Source organism: Onychostoma macrolepis, chromosome 16 (assembly GCF_012432095.1).
Source record: "Onychostoma macrolepis isolate SWU-2019 chromosome 16, ASM1243209v1, whole genome shotgun sequence".
NCBI classification, from domain to species: Eukaryota; Metazoa; Chordata; class Actinopteri; order Cypriniformes; family Cyprinidae; genus Onychostoma; species Onychostoma macrolepis.
The window spans coordinates 34,027,260-34,043,036 of record NC_081170.1 but is presented as its reverse complement, the minus strand read 5'-3'; positions in this window follow the sequence as shown (position 1 = coordinate 34,043,036).

Genomic DNA, 15,777 nt, shown 5'->3' with positions numbered 1-15,777 from the left:
CATTATTGAAATAAATTGTGAGCGAATCTCCATTTTAAATCAGTGGATGTTTTCTATTCAGACAGCAAAGCTGCTCACTAGGGTTTGAAAAACAGCTTCTGTCTGTTAAACATAAATACTCTTCAGATGATCAAACCTGTATTTAATTCCCCGTCTTGTTTGCACAGCTTGACATGTTGATGTTTTAAAGTGTTCTGGGTCTGTAGGTCTCCCAATCGTCTGACAGGCATGTATTTGAGCAGGTGAGCCTATCCCTGGACTACAGCTGCATGCATTTTGAGCGTGTTTTGATATATTATCAGCCATCATCTGGTTACAATCACACTGCCCTGCTGTAAATTGCTTCTCTTCAACATGTGTCTTGTAATTTACCTCCATCCTGTGTGGCCCAAAATAGAGTCTTTACTGAAGTGGTTCATTCTGTACTCTCTGATGTTAGAAACTCGTATTCATTAACATGAATTTTACATGTCAGCAACAGCTAGTCTTTGTGCTGAAACTATAGATACTATTATTAAAGGGGTGACTCACTGCTGGCAAGATGGACTTTGGGACAATGGGAATAATTGTTGAGCATGAGTAGAGAAAACAGAGAAAAAGGATTTTTGCCAAAAACTTCAACACCCAAAATGCATTTATGATTTTGGCACCGCCCCTCTGTCAATCCGGATGAGGGAAAACAAAACAAGTTTGATCTGTAGTTTTTCAAAGTACTAGAACTGTCAAATATCCAACTGGATGACACAAAGTGGTGTGTTTTGCATCATCTGGTGGGCTTTAGTTTACAAATAAGTGGGTAGATCTGGGTGCACCCAGAGAAAATGAGTGCCTACATGATAACGTAACCTGATTATAGATGATCTGTTATCGGACATATGTGATAATCATGGACCCAAGTGAGAACATTCATTATTAACATTCATGTTGTGTTTCAGTCCTTTTGACCCGGAAAGAATGATCTTTTCCTGAAAATGCTAGTTATAACTTTCCCCCTAAAAACAGATACATTTTTGTACTTTTATGGGTTTTTTCCACCTTGTGCTCATGGTCAAAAATGACTGATCTGCAAAAAAAAAATGTTTTTTTGGAACTGATTGATGGTTTTTATGTGCATTTTGAAGTATCACATAAGAAACGAGTGATGAAAAAAAAATAGTTCACCCAAAAATTTTAATTCTGCCATTAATTACTCACCCTCATGTCATTCCAATATATATAGTTCTCTTTGACTCGTTGGATGGAAACGGTGCTTATTCGCAAATGTTTTATGCGATATTCCAATTTTTGGATGGAACTTTGGATGGAAACCTAGCTATTGGCAGTGTTGGGGCTAACACATTACAAGTAATGTGAGTTATATAATCAGATTACTTTCTCAGAGTAAAGTAACACATTACTTTTAAATTTACAAGAAAATATCTGAGTTACTTTTTCAAATAAGTTACGCAAGTTACTTTGTTTCCCCATGTATTCACTGACACCTCACCTGTCCCGTGTTGAGAGAAATCGTGACTAAGTTCAGAGGAAGAGGCACTTCCTTCAGCCCGAGGCTTATTAATTTCACTTTTGGTGAGAAAGGGCGTTTACAGTTGCCAAAAATATAACTGGCCCAGGTGACCAAAAGTAACACAAAAGTCACGTAATGCATTACTTTCCATAAAAAGTAACTAGTAATGTGACACAATATTGTACAAGGAAAAGTAACTTTCCCCAACACTGCTCAGTGATCTGGACTTATGCACCTGTTTTTAAGTGAAAAAAAGCATTATTTGTCAATGGTTTTGGAAATATTCACTCAAAACCTGAGCTTGGTGCTAATATAGCATGATGAGAGATTTATTTGAGATTTACAAGCTCATTTTTGACTGGGAACACCAAATTAGGTAAAAGATTTTCAGCACAGCACAAGGATTAGCATCTATCGCTATCCCAGAGTATTAAGAATATTAAGTCCTGCATCGATTCAGTCGTCCGTGTATTGTGTAGCAGATGAATTTGAATCATCAGCACTGGACACCGCAAGGATAAACTGCACTTTATCTCTGTGTTTGGAAGCACATTTTGTGAATCAGATGCTGTTGTTTGTAATCCTTAACGCACCATTTTCAAAAACAGGCTGACATTTAAATGTCTATATAATACACATCTCATTAAATGGTAAAGCACCTTACTTGTGTCGTGCTGACAAATTAAAATTTTCTCAAATTTGGACAGCCACCCACACACACAAACTCCCTTGTTCTGCATGAATCACATAAGCTAAATGACACATTTTGAATTAAAATGACAAAACTGCTCCAAAAGGCAATGACTTTTGGGCCCTATTATTTTTGAATTGATAATAATTGTGGAACTTATCAAATTTAAATGTTTCTTTTTAATTCTAAATACATTTGGCTGAAAAAGGGGCACATCTATACACAGTTTGTTGTGCATTTAATGATTTTAATGCACAAAGAACAAAGAACCACTCAATGCAAGTAAAAATCTAAATTATGGACTAGCATACAAAACTTCACTAACTTTTCATGTTGTCCTCAGGGGGGAAATGAATTAAGTTAAAAGCATCTGATATGACTCCATTAATGTTCATGCAGAGCCAGTGTAATTTGTGCTTACAGAGAGCGGCCCATCTGAAGCTTGCTCTAATTAAACAGTGCATGCTGTTCTGTAACATGAAATGTAATATTGCTAAAGTGGCGTGAAACCTGAGTGTGCAGTATAGATAGCAGATGTGTGGCGCTCAACCGTAACACTTCCCTTCATCACGCCGCTGATAGAGTCAATTACTACTTCTCTGGTTACGCGGCCTTTCTGAGTGGGGGGTAATTTTGATAAGAGCTTATTGATACATGTAATGAGTGACCTGACAAATTCATGGTCTCCTTTTTTGGCCAAAAAGAGCAAGAAAGTAAGAAGCACCATGAAAGTAGTCCATATGACTCTTGCACCATTTCTGACATCATATGGTGGCTTTGAGACAGACCCATTTTTAAGTCATTATTCACTGATAGTCACCCTCTATTTTGAAAGGTCTAAAATAGATTTTGCAATTGCATTCAGATTAAAAATGGTATGTAGACACCAGATTTGACTTCATTGACATCTAAGCTGCGAAAAACATGATGCACATGAAGAGCTGCAGCGAAGAGAAAAAGATTTCAGTGAAGAATTTTCATTTTCAATAAATAATTGCTTTACACCCAGATTACAGACTTGTTTTTGGTTCCTTTAATGTTTCTCATACATGCATTCTTCCACTAATGTGTATGAAGCACTGAATCTACAGTGCAAAACATACAATTCTGTAGTCTGTAGTAAAATGATTCAATAACAAATGAGTCTTATGATCTGTTTCTTTATTAGTTTTTTTTGTTTTTGTTTCGTGCTGCTATTTAATTGATAAAGGCCAATTATTGAATAGCATTTATGCCACCAAACAAACAAAATTATGTTTGTGTAAAATCGCCTTTTACACGTCTTCATATTTCAAATGTATTTATTTATTTTTTAATAATAACATCATTTGGCAATTAATTTTATTTTATTTTTTTCAAATATTTATTCCTTTAAAGCACTAAAAGAATCATGGAACAGTTAAGGAACTAGAATCATTAAGATTCAAGTGTCTTCAGATAGGAAGCTGTGATGGGTTTAATTGCGGCCTGTTTTCTCTGTCCATTTATTTCCATTTATATCCCCCCCACCTTCAGCAGTTCTCTGTGTCGAGTGGATACGGGCCATTTTACATACAAAGAGGAAAGAAACAAAACCTTTCTTTGGCAAATGTGGCAGGTGAACGGTCTAATTAGGGAATGCAGCAGAAATGGAGAGAAAGAAAAGAGAGCTACAGAAGCAGCAATAAACTACAGAAGAATGGAGAGTAGAGGAAGACACATCTGCTGTGTGTGTTATATGCTTCAGTGTGCATACAAATATTTATATAAACAACCCAATGATGTCAGGTGCCAGGGTTATTATAATAAAATAAACCAAAACCTATAAACTAAATTAAACTTAAAAAAAAAAAAAGTTATTTAATTATCTCTATACTATAAACATTAACTGAAATAAAATACAAACAAATATAAAAAATAAAAATGAACTGATTTTATTTCAATTAAATGCCAAGGCAACATTTCTCATTTACATTTAAATTCATGTACTAAAATAACTAAATCTAAAACAAACTGACAAAAACAAATAACAAAATTACTAAAACTTTAACTGTATTGAAAACAGAAAAATTTAAAAATAAAAACAAATTCTAAATATTAATAGAAACTGTCGGCTATCTCAATACTGAAATAAGACTGTGAAAACCGCATTTAAATTAAAATGTGTTTAAAACTGAATAACTAGTTATTAATGAAGTGATGTAAGTGTACATCTAACACTAATAATTGTTAATAATAATTTATTAAGAAATATTTCATGTGTTTCATCTATAGAAGATTGTTTCTGCCATGAGATAAAAATAATGTAATTATAATATATATTAAAAAAATAGTAACTGATTTGGCGTGCAGCGATACTCTCCAAAATGGCGCTACGGTGGCGTTACGGTGCCGAATTGTTGAATAAAGTCGTTATTTTTGTTTTATTTCCGTACAAAAAGTATTCACGTCGCTTCATAACGCTATGGTTGAACCATTGATGGCAGATGGAGTATTCTGAGGATGTGTTTCATACTTTTCTGGGCCTTGACAGTGTTATTTACTTCTCAGATCTCAGATCTTTATTATTGTCATTGCATATGCTTATACAACAAAATTATGTTGGAGCAATCTGATTAGCAGCATTAAAATAAAAATGAAAATGTTACATTTAACATTACACACATTAACATTATAATACATTCAACCCATAATATAAATAAATACTCTAAAAATATAAAAGAATATAAAAACACTAAAACACAAGCTATTGCACTGAGATCATTCATTTGTGCCCATAGTCCATTAGCCGAATTTAAGACACTCAAGGGTTTTAAGGGTCATTATTGCACAAAGTCCATTATTGCAATTAGCCCAGGTGTTACAACTTTGTCTGCATATGTGTGTGTATGTTGTGTATGTTGTATGCGTGTGTGCATGTGTATATACATGTCTATGTACATGTTTATAGGGGAACTGAGTGTTAGTGGTGTTGGTGGAGGTTACTGTGATTTCTGCAGCCAGTCCACAGCTCTGGGGAAGAAACTGTTCTGTAGCCTGTTATTGTGTGTTCTTGGAGTTCTCAGTCTACCTGAGGGGAGGGTGGTGAAAGAGGAGTGTCTGGGGTGTGAGGGGTCCTACTGGATGTTTGTGGCCCGTATGAGGAGACGGTTTGAGTGGACGTCACACAAGTTTGGAAGTGGGGAGCCGACAATCCTTTCAGCTGTCTTCACAACCAGCAGTGCAACTGGAATACCACACAGTACAGCAGTATGTTAGAACACTTTCTATTGTGCAGCGGTAGAAGCTGATCAGCAGCTTGTTGCGTCTCAGGGTCCTCAGGAAGAACAGTCTCTGCTGGGCTCTCTTAATGATGCAGGTGATGTTCAATCTCCAGGTCAGGTCCTCAGTAATATGCACTCCCAGAAACTTAAAACTTGAGACTCTCTCTACCTCCTCTCCATTAATACACAGACCATTGTGGGATGTTTTTTTGCTTCTCCTGAAATCTATTATGATTTCTTTTGTTTGTTTTTTTTGTATTAAGAATGAGGTCATTGTCCTTGCAGCAAGTAGTTAGTATCTGGACCTCCTCTCTGTATGCAGTTTCATTATTGCCGGTTATGAGTCCCACTATGGTTGTATCGTCTGCAAATTTAATGAGGGTATTTGAATTGTGGGAGGAGGTGCAGTCGTATGTAAACAGAGAGTAGAGTGCTGGACTACGAGCACAGCCTTGGGGGACCCCAGTGCTGACGATGATGTTTTGAGAGCAGTGGTGGTCAAACCTGACATGCTGGGGTCTATTACTGAGAAAGCTTTCAATCCAGTGGCAGAGAAGGACTCCCAGACCCAGTGTTTGCAGTTTGTTGACCGGTTTTATTGGATTGATGGTGTTGAACGCAGAACTGTAATCCACAAACAGCATCCTGACGTAGCTGTTGGGATTTTCCAAGTGTGTAAGAGCTGCGTCTCTCAAAGCATTTCATAATCACCGGGGTGAGAGCAATTGGCCGGTAATCATTCATGCTAGTAATAGCAGAGGTTTTATGTATAGGGGTTATAGTAGCAGTTTTCAGACAGGTGGGGACAGTGGCTTGCTGTGGTTTTGTTCTGCTGATGAGAGGCTTATAGGCTGGGGTCAAGAACAAAGACCGGTGATCCGACTGTCCAAGATGAGGTGAACGGTAAGTTTTATAAGCCCCAGGAACATTTGTGTAGACCTGGTCCAGTGTTTTATTTTTTCTTGTTTTAATGTCCACATTTTTATAAAATTTGGGCAGAACAGCCTTTAGACATGAGTGATTAAAATGGCAGTCAATGGGACAGTCACAAACCTCCTGGGTTTTCATCCAAAATATCTAAAATTGTGTTCCGAAGACGAACGAAGCTTTTACGGGTTTGGAACAATATGGTTCCCATACATATTGATTAATGACAAAATTTTCATTTTGGGGTGGAGTATCCCTTTAAGGTGTCCTTGTTAGACATGTTACATGTACTTACAATTATAATTACAATAAATTATGCATAATTACATGCAAGTAACCCTAAGCCAAACCCTAATCCTAAATACATGTAGATAATTAATATTACTCAGTACTTAAATGTATAATTACACTGTAACAAGGACACCTTAAAGGTCCATGACATGCTGCTTTTTGGATGCTTTTATATAGGCCTAAGTGGTCCCTAATACTGTATCTGAAGTCTCTTTCCTGAAATTCAGCCTTGGTGCACAATTTCAGCCACTACGAGCCAGTCCCACAACGAGCTTTCCTTAGGACGTGCCATTTCTGTGTCTGTAGCTTTAAATGCTAATGAGGAGGAGAGAGGCGGGGCAAGGTGGAGGGTGGGGGTGTGGCCTTAACCAGCTTGTGCTACCATGCGCTAATGTTGACAGTGGATGTATCGCAATGGCTCGTAGACACACAGTCCGTCAAGCTTTTCAGTTTGACCCAGAATCTGATCCGGACGGAGAAGCACCGGATGAAGCAGTTGAAACTCAGCGGCTACAGCAGGACGATAAGGTACTTTAGTTGGTTTGTTTATGTATGCTGTTACAGTTATTATCATGTAGCTAATGCTAGCCATAGGCTCCGATGAAGGAACTGAAAAAAATACTTTGGTGTTCATTTGTACATCCAAACACTGAGCAACTGCCATGCTTTGCTTGTTTGAAAGCCATGATGTCTCTCGAGGAAAAAAATATATTGCGCTCGCCTTGCACAGTAGTAGCTCATTTTCTCAGGGGCGGGCAAAGCAGAGAAAGGGACCTCCCCGTATGACGACATAAAGGGAAGAGTCCAGATTGGGCATCTGAGCTTTCATTTTCTCAAAGGCGAAGCAGGATACCCAGGGCTCGGTTTACACCTGTCGCCATTTCTAGCCACTGGGGGACCATAGGCAGGCTTGGGGAACTCATATTAATGTTAAAAAACCTCATAAAGTGACATTTTCATGCCATGGGACCTTTAAAATAAAGTGTAACCAAATGTTTAATTAAATTGTTAAATTTGATTTTTTTACTTGCAACCATGCATTTATTTAAGTTGGGGTAACAGATCCCCTGAATCATTTTACAGATTTTAAATCTGGGGTGTTTTTCACTCAAAAAAAAAAAAAAAAAGTCTGAAATTTGAAAAACTTTTTAGGAACTATAAAAATAAAAACACAGTTGAGAAGAGCAGAATCTCTCAGTAAAGGCTCGGAAAATCATGCCCGTGACAATAATGAAGCCCAAGAGAAGCAAAGACAACACATTCAGTGTCTAGTCTCGAGATTCATTAATAACTTCATATTTGTTGGCAATGCACTTACATGCAGAAATACAGAAAGAGAGGGAGAAAACTAGCCCACGGCCACAGCTGAATCTTATTTGATTTCATGCAGAGCTCTCATGAAATAATCAAATGAGTGAGATATTGCTGCTGAGTCCTCAGGCTCTGTGTTCAAAACACAAAACAACAGATAATTCAGTGCTGAACTATGGGGACGAACTCATTTTTCTGAAGATATTAAATCACACACAGTCGCTCACAGAAAGCATTCAGGCCCTTAACTATTTACCTCATTTAATGAATTACAGTTCCACATGTGAATCTCTCTGAGATGTTTACATTTCAAAGCTAAAACTCAGAATTTTCTGATAGTAAAAAACCCTGATTTCATTTAATGTTTTGTATCATCACTTCTGCAGGAATTATGGTTTGCGTCTCTTAAGCATCTGTTGGCTTTGCAAGCTGTTCAGGTGTGATTTTGCTCAAGGTTGTGTGATTGGATGATTGAGATGCTGTGTGTTTTTAGATGATGGTGTCTGATGATGGAGTTTTTGCTCTCATGTCTTGGTCTTGGAGCGGGCAGAAAGCCACGAGGCCGGTGGCAGGAGAGTTTTCCTGGTTAAATTGGGCTATTTATCTTGGCTGTGTGGAGGCAAACGGATGGGCTCCTGCCTTACTGTCCATTTATCATTACCAGCTCCTCTGTGGAGGTCAGAACAGCATGCTGTATAATTCTACTGACCCCTTGAGTATTGAAGAGAGCATGATCTTTTTGGAAATAGATACACTATTATAATACCGCAGGTGTCCTGTATTATGGAAAAGCGTCAATGCATGGAAGTCTGGGTGAATTACAGATGGGATTTACATGCCTACTAGAAAGAGTACATGAAATGGTCATTTTCAGACAATTGGGATGTCAATTCAACACATCAAATTATTTAAAAAACAATAAAACTGATAAAAAAGAACATGGACACATTGTTCAAAAGTTTGAGGTCTATGTATAGGATTTTGTAATGTTTTTAAAAGAAGTCTGTTTATCAAGGCTGTGTTTATGTAATCAAAAATACAGTAAAAACAGTACAATTGTGAAACATTATTACAATTCATAAGAAATGTTTTCTATGTGAATATCTGTTAAACTGTAATTTATTTCTGTGATCAAAGTTGAATTTTCAGCACCATTACTCCAGTCTTCAGTATCTTCAGAAATCATTCTAATATGCTGATTTGCTGCTCAAGAAACATTTCTGATTATTATCAATGATGAAAACAATAAATCTTTCAGGATTCACAGCTGAATAGAATGCTCAGCATTTATTTGAAACAGAAATCTTTTGTAACATTATAAACGTCTTTACTGTCACTTTTGATCAATTTAATGCTTCCATGCTGAATTAAAGTATAAATTAAAAGCAAATATTTGTGATGAATTTAATATATTACTGTAATCAATTTTAAAATAAGCGTTTAATCAACTGACAGTCCTAAATTTGACCATTATTGATCATTTGTTCCTGGGCAGTGTGCATCATTTTAAAACCTTAAGTAACTCTTTTAGATCTTAGCTAGCATAAAGCATGTCTTCTGCTCACGTCTCTGCCCTTCAGACTGGTAAAAGCCTAAAGTGCAACAGAATTCGCTGCAGCTAAACTCAGATTCGATGTTCAGAGCTCAGTTTGAAGGACTCTTGTATTATAACCCATAATAAAAAGCACTCTTTCTGCAGGTAGGTTTTATACACCAGTGCTAAACTTTGGAAATCATTATTTGATCTTTCTTCCCTGACAGCTCTTTCATTTTCTTTGTTAGCCGTTTTCTCTGAATGCACCGTAGATCCCCGAAAGGCCTTTTACAGACAGATCATCAAAGAGCTGAAGCGCCCGAGCCAAAAAGTTCTGCAAACTCATTCATATTTATTTGCTGAAGTAAGAAAGTGGAAAGTTCTCACTACGGTGTTTCTGCGACCCGACCAGGCCGGGTTTAACTTCACCCCGCTTACTCTGCAAGTTTGTTTCATTATGATGTCTGTTAAAGAAAAACCCCTCAAACCGCTGCATAACTAAGCTGGATTCACCGCAGACTCTGCCCGCAGGCTTGGCCTTTCTGTAGGTTCAGCGGTGCAGCGGTGTGGAGCTCCTAATGAGACACGGGGGACTGGCGCTTAGAACCAGAACCTTCTCCATCATTAGAGACAAGAGCTGCAGACTCTCGTACAGGATCTGAGCAATGAACAGGACCGGGTGACAATGGAGCTGCTGGAAAGTGCAGTGTAAGAAGTCTAAATCTGAGCCATCTGCACTGGGGAGCGTTGTGATTCTGTAACACTCGACTCCAGAAGCAGGAACACAAGCTCTGAGCTGCCTACCTAGACAGCATGTTAAAGCATCCTAGACCCCTGACACCAAACTAAAACAACCAACAACATACAATACAAATCAAATGTCAGTAAGATTTTAATGTGTTTGCTCACCAAGACTGTATTTATTTGATCAAAAATACAGTAAAAACAGTAAAATTTGTTAAATATTAGTACAATTCTAAAGAACTGTTTTCTATGTGAATATATTGTAAAATGTAATTTATTTCTGTGATGCGCAGCTGTATTTTCAGCATCATTACTGCAGTCTTCAGTGTCACATGATCTTCAGAAATCATTCTAAGATGCTGATTTGCTGCTCAAGAAACATTTCTGATTATTATCAATGTTGAAAACAGTTGTGCTGCCCGATATTTTTGTGAAAACTGTGATACATTTTATTTTTCAGGATTCTTTGATGAATAAAAAGTTCAAAGAAAAGCATTTGAAATAGAAATCTTTTGTAACATTATAAATGTTGTTACTGTCAATTTAATGCATGCTTGGTTAAATAAAAGTATTAAAAGTATAATTATTTCTTTCATATACATTGCATGATTCATTTTGGTATTGTTTTCATGCAGTCAACATAGGATTACACATAATAGCACCGTTAAAGCTGTTCCTCGCTGACTACCTTGGATGTTTGTCTGATTTTCTCATCAACTTTGCATGCTAGCATATGACAAAAAATTTTACTTTTAAGAAGACAAATCAATAAGAGGCACAGTTTGTTTTCATGGTCAGACAAAAACAACAATCTGTTCGCAATTTAAAGAGGAGCAAGAAAATGAAGGAAAAAAAAAAGCTTTTTTTTCTTTGCAGGATTGTGATGAAGATACTAATGTGAATGTGCACATAGATGATTACAGATGAAGGGAAATTACTGGAATAAACATAAAATACACACAACACAAATACTGGCTAAAGTAGTCATTTGAGTTAAAATATGAGTCAAAATGTGAGTCTCAAATCTGTTCATCGGGCTTTTGAGGAATGTTTATTTGTTCTGCTCTCAGTCATCATTGTATTGAATTTTCTTATATGTTTTGATTATTTAAATATCATGAAAGACATTATTATTGGAGATATAGAGTGATGACTGATATTTATATAATTGTATGTAAGTATCTGCTATGTTGCTATAAAGATCTCATTGATTAACATTACAGACATCAAATTTCATCTTTTTGTCCATATAAATAGTATTTGCATCAAATTGCATATTTTTGCTCAGTTTAAGTCTCTGAATATAAATGAAGTGTTTTTTTTACCTCCTTGAGTATGAGCTCCAAATTCTCACTATATCATACTATATGAATCATAAAAGCCTGATGTATCAAATATTATACTGAACAAATATATATATATATATATATATATATATATATATATATACACATATACAGTACATATATATATATATATTTGTTCAGTATAATATTTGATACATCAGGCTGATATATATATAATTGATCTAAAGGTTCAATAAATGGTCCCATTATATATATAAAAAAGGTTTTATACTACTACCTCCAGCCAATAAGAGAGAAAAACATATGCACTGTTATTTCTGAAACTAGTTGTTCTGTGCAGAGATGTTCACACAAGCTGTCAGGTTTTTGTTTTAAATATGGTTATACACACTTTGTCAGAAGTGTAACACATCTGGTGGATGCATGTGAAAACCAGTGAAAACAGGAGCAAATAAACCTGCTGTGGAAGCAGCAGTGATATTCAAAAGCATTTGTGAAGATTATATCACAATATACATTTACAGCAGAGTGCTGCAGGGATGATGTGTTTTTGTAATCCAAAACCCAGAAATGAGTTGCATTTTAACACTTCTGGTTCTCAGCCTCGTTGTGTTTATAATCGCGCTCTTGAAGCTATTCTAACTCAAACTTTCAGGAAAATTTTAAATAAACTTTACTTTTAGCTTTTTACCTCTGCCGATTGCATTCAGGCTACAAAATTCATTTGTGAAGATTATCATGATGAAGAAAACATATAACAATCATAAATGTACTTGGTTACTAATGTAACCTCGGTTCCCTGAGATACAGGAACGAGTACTGCGTCTGCTGAGACGCTATGGGAAAAAGTCATTTTTTTCTCCTGAACTGAAGCCTTTTTCAATAACACAGTGTAACTGTACAGCCATTGGTTCGTGCAGTACACTTTTAAAAATGAACCAATGGCTTGGCATCGGGGCTGTACAAACCTATGGCCATGAAGCCTGCCAGAATGACCCAGAATGGGCCCAGAATGGGCAGGGCCATCTGGCTATAAGTGGGCACTTTGCCATAGGATTCAGGTTACTTCGACTGAAGCGACGACTGAGTCGTGCAGCTGCATAGCACGGCTAGCAACGCAGTACTCGCTCCGTATCTCAGGGAACCGAGGTTACGTTAGTAACCGAGTAATTGAGAATGCAGATTCCCATCTGCCTCAGAGGGGAAAGAGCCGCATCCATGCACTTCATGAAAGTGCGCAGAGCCAGAGACAGTCCAAAGGGAAGGACTGTGTATTGGTAAGCCACTCTCTCGAAGGCAAATCTCAAGAATCGCCTGTGGTGGGGTGCTATCTGGATGTGAAAGTAGGCATCTTTCAACTCCAGAGAAAAGAACCAGTCCCCTGGGCAGATTTTGTGAGGATCTGTTTCAGTGTAGACATCCTGAACGACCATTTCATGAGGGCGCAATTCAGGCGTCTGAGATCTAGGATGGGCCGTAGGCTGCCATCCATCTTGGGGACGAGGAAGTAACAAATAGCCTGACTCGCTTTGAGCTGGAATAATCGTCTCTATGGCTCCTTTTGCAAGCAGATTTCTCAGTGGGGACCACTCTGCTGAAAAGCGGGAGTCTTGGCGGCTTAAGAGAGGCAGCTTTGGGGGGTGGTCCGGCTGCAGCGAGACTGGGCCCCCTCCTCTTTCTGTCCCGCAGATCAGGACGACGTCTGAGGCGCAGGGTCCAGCGCTATCTTGGGCCAGGGTCCCTGGAGCTTCGGAAATGGGGAACGTTTTCCTGAAGCATCCCTGGCCATGGGATGCCCTATAGCCTGAGCCGTGGTCTTGGTGGTGCGCAAAGCCAGGTCCCTCGCGCTTCTTAGCTCCCTGGGGGTCGCAGGGTCCGGGCCAGACTCGTCCGTGCAGGCAAGGAGTTTGGTCTAAAAGACCTAGAGGACCACCATTGAATGGAGCGCAGAGGCCGCTTGCCCAGCCGAGGAGTAGGCGCGTCCAATGAGGGCTGAAGTCGTCCTACACAGCTTGGACAGGTGGGCGGCCTTTGCCTTCCAGCTGATAGCTGTGGGCGTGCAGACTGACTCGTCCAGCAGAGGCAGCTTCTCGTATCCCTTATCTTCAGCGCCGTCAACCGAAGTGAGGGTAGATGAAGCGGAAGTACGGGCGTGCAGAGTATGTGGCGTGCCACGATCTGGTGAGCTTGTCATAGACCTCAGGGAAAAACAGAGAGGATTGCTGACGAGGAGCTTGACGGAGCCCCGGCAGAAACCACTCATCCAGACATCTGCGGGAGGGCTCCTCCAGTGGAGACCACTCCAATCCCAGCTCCTTGATGGCTTTCAAGAGGACACGGAGTAATTCGGCATCCATCCCGGGTTTAACGTCGCTGGGCTCGGACGACGGCAGGGGGCCGGTAGCTGAGCCCGACAGCTCCTCCGCGTCCGAGGCTGCTAATGACATGCTGTCATCCAGCAGCTCGTCATCACTCCCACCGAATGAGACCAGGTCGCTCACACTGGCAGAGGGACGCTGGTCAGGCTGGGTGAAGAGGACAGGGGAAGCCTCTCTATGTGGAGAGAGTGAGGCACACGGGGCTTGAGCTGATGTGAGCTCGCTCGCATCCGAGTGCTTTTCCTCTTTTCCTCACAGGCTCCTGGGTTCGAGCAGCACCGCTACTGAGCCATTGGTTCGTTTTTAAAAGAGTACTGCATGAACCAATGGCTGTGTAGTTACACTGCGTTATTAAAAAAGGCTTCAGTTCAGGAGAAAAAAAAAGGACTTTTTCCCATAGCAGACATGGTACGACTGAAGTATCGATAGGGAACTTTTGTTGGTCCAAAAGGCAATGGAGAAGCCCTACTGGGATTTCGTCAAGGGAACCAGGATGATGCAAACTAATATAAGAGTTTTAGATTTAATATTTTTGATCACCACAAAATCCTCATTTTTTATTTATTTTTTTGTCTAGTTTTGATGACTTACTGCATTCAGATATGTAGAAAATAGTCATAATAAATACCTAAAGATTCTGGTAGTGTAAAAAAAAAAATCTAATAATAAAAAAACAATTACTGCAAACTGGTTCCCAGCGCATTTTGCAGGCGTTTGTTGGAAGCAGTAAGTTTGGCTCCAGGCTGTTATTTGTCAAAAACACAAGTGCTGTCAGAGAAACAGTGCAATGAGGATCTGGACTAACTGTGTTACTCTGTGGAACTGAACACCCGTCCGGCTCCCAGCGGCCCCACAGACAGCAGCGGCGCTTTGATGGAGTGCAGTCTGCTGGCAAATGCAGTTTCCCCTAAATTAGGCGCCGAGTGAAGCGCTGCAGTGCATTTGTACAACCACGCAGGAAAAGGCCAGGGTGGCAGTGGTCAACCAAAAATACAATAAACAGGCCCATTAATACATTTTTATGCCATCCTGCACTGCTTTCCACAATTATAATGAGATGTTCATGCATTCTTCTGACATGTTTGAATGACGTGCAACACCTGGAATAGAGTGCACTTGCAGAAAGACCTACTTTTGTAATAGTTTCATGCTGCTTTTGTCTTTTTTTGCTGAAGACACTAGAAGACTCACCAGTCAGACTGTCATACAGTGAAGTCCAGTGGTATCTGCTTTACTCACTCCATCAGACGCTTGCCATTGTATTTGGTGATGCGAAGCTTGCATGCAGCTGCTCAGCCATGGAAACCCACGAAGCTCTCGCCACAGTTTTTGTGCAGATATTAACAGTGGAAATTTGGAGCTCTTCATCTATGGAACAGCAGAGCATTGGTGTATATTATGTAAACACAAACTTTTATTTTGGATGTGATTAATCGTTTGAATCGCCCTAAAAGTAATAGACTTACTGCTATAACAGTCCCACACTTGAATTCACTGAGCTCTTCAGAAGCACCCATTTTTTTCCACAAATATTTGCAAATGCAGACTGTTTATTTGAACTGTAAATGAAAAAACCTGATAATTGGTAAGCAGTAAGTTCCCTTACTATATATGGTAAAATACTGTAAAATGTATCATTTTTGGAAGTAAGCCATCTTACAATTTACAGTTATAAGCTGTAAACTGACATTTCCAGAGTTCCCTGGGTGACATTTGATGGCATTTCATTTATATAATTGCATTTCTTTTTGTTATTACTTTCTCTTTACCGCCTGTGTTATTAATGGTGTTGGTCAGCATATGTTAAAGATACAAATCATTTAGTTTAGTAGCAGTTAAATTCAG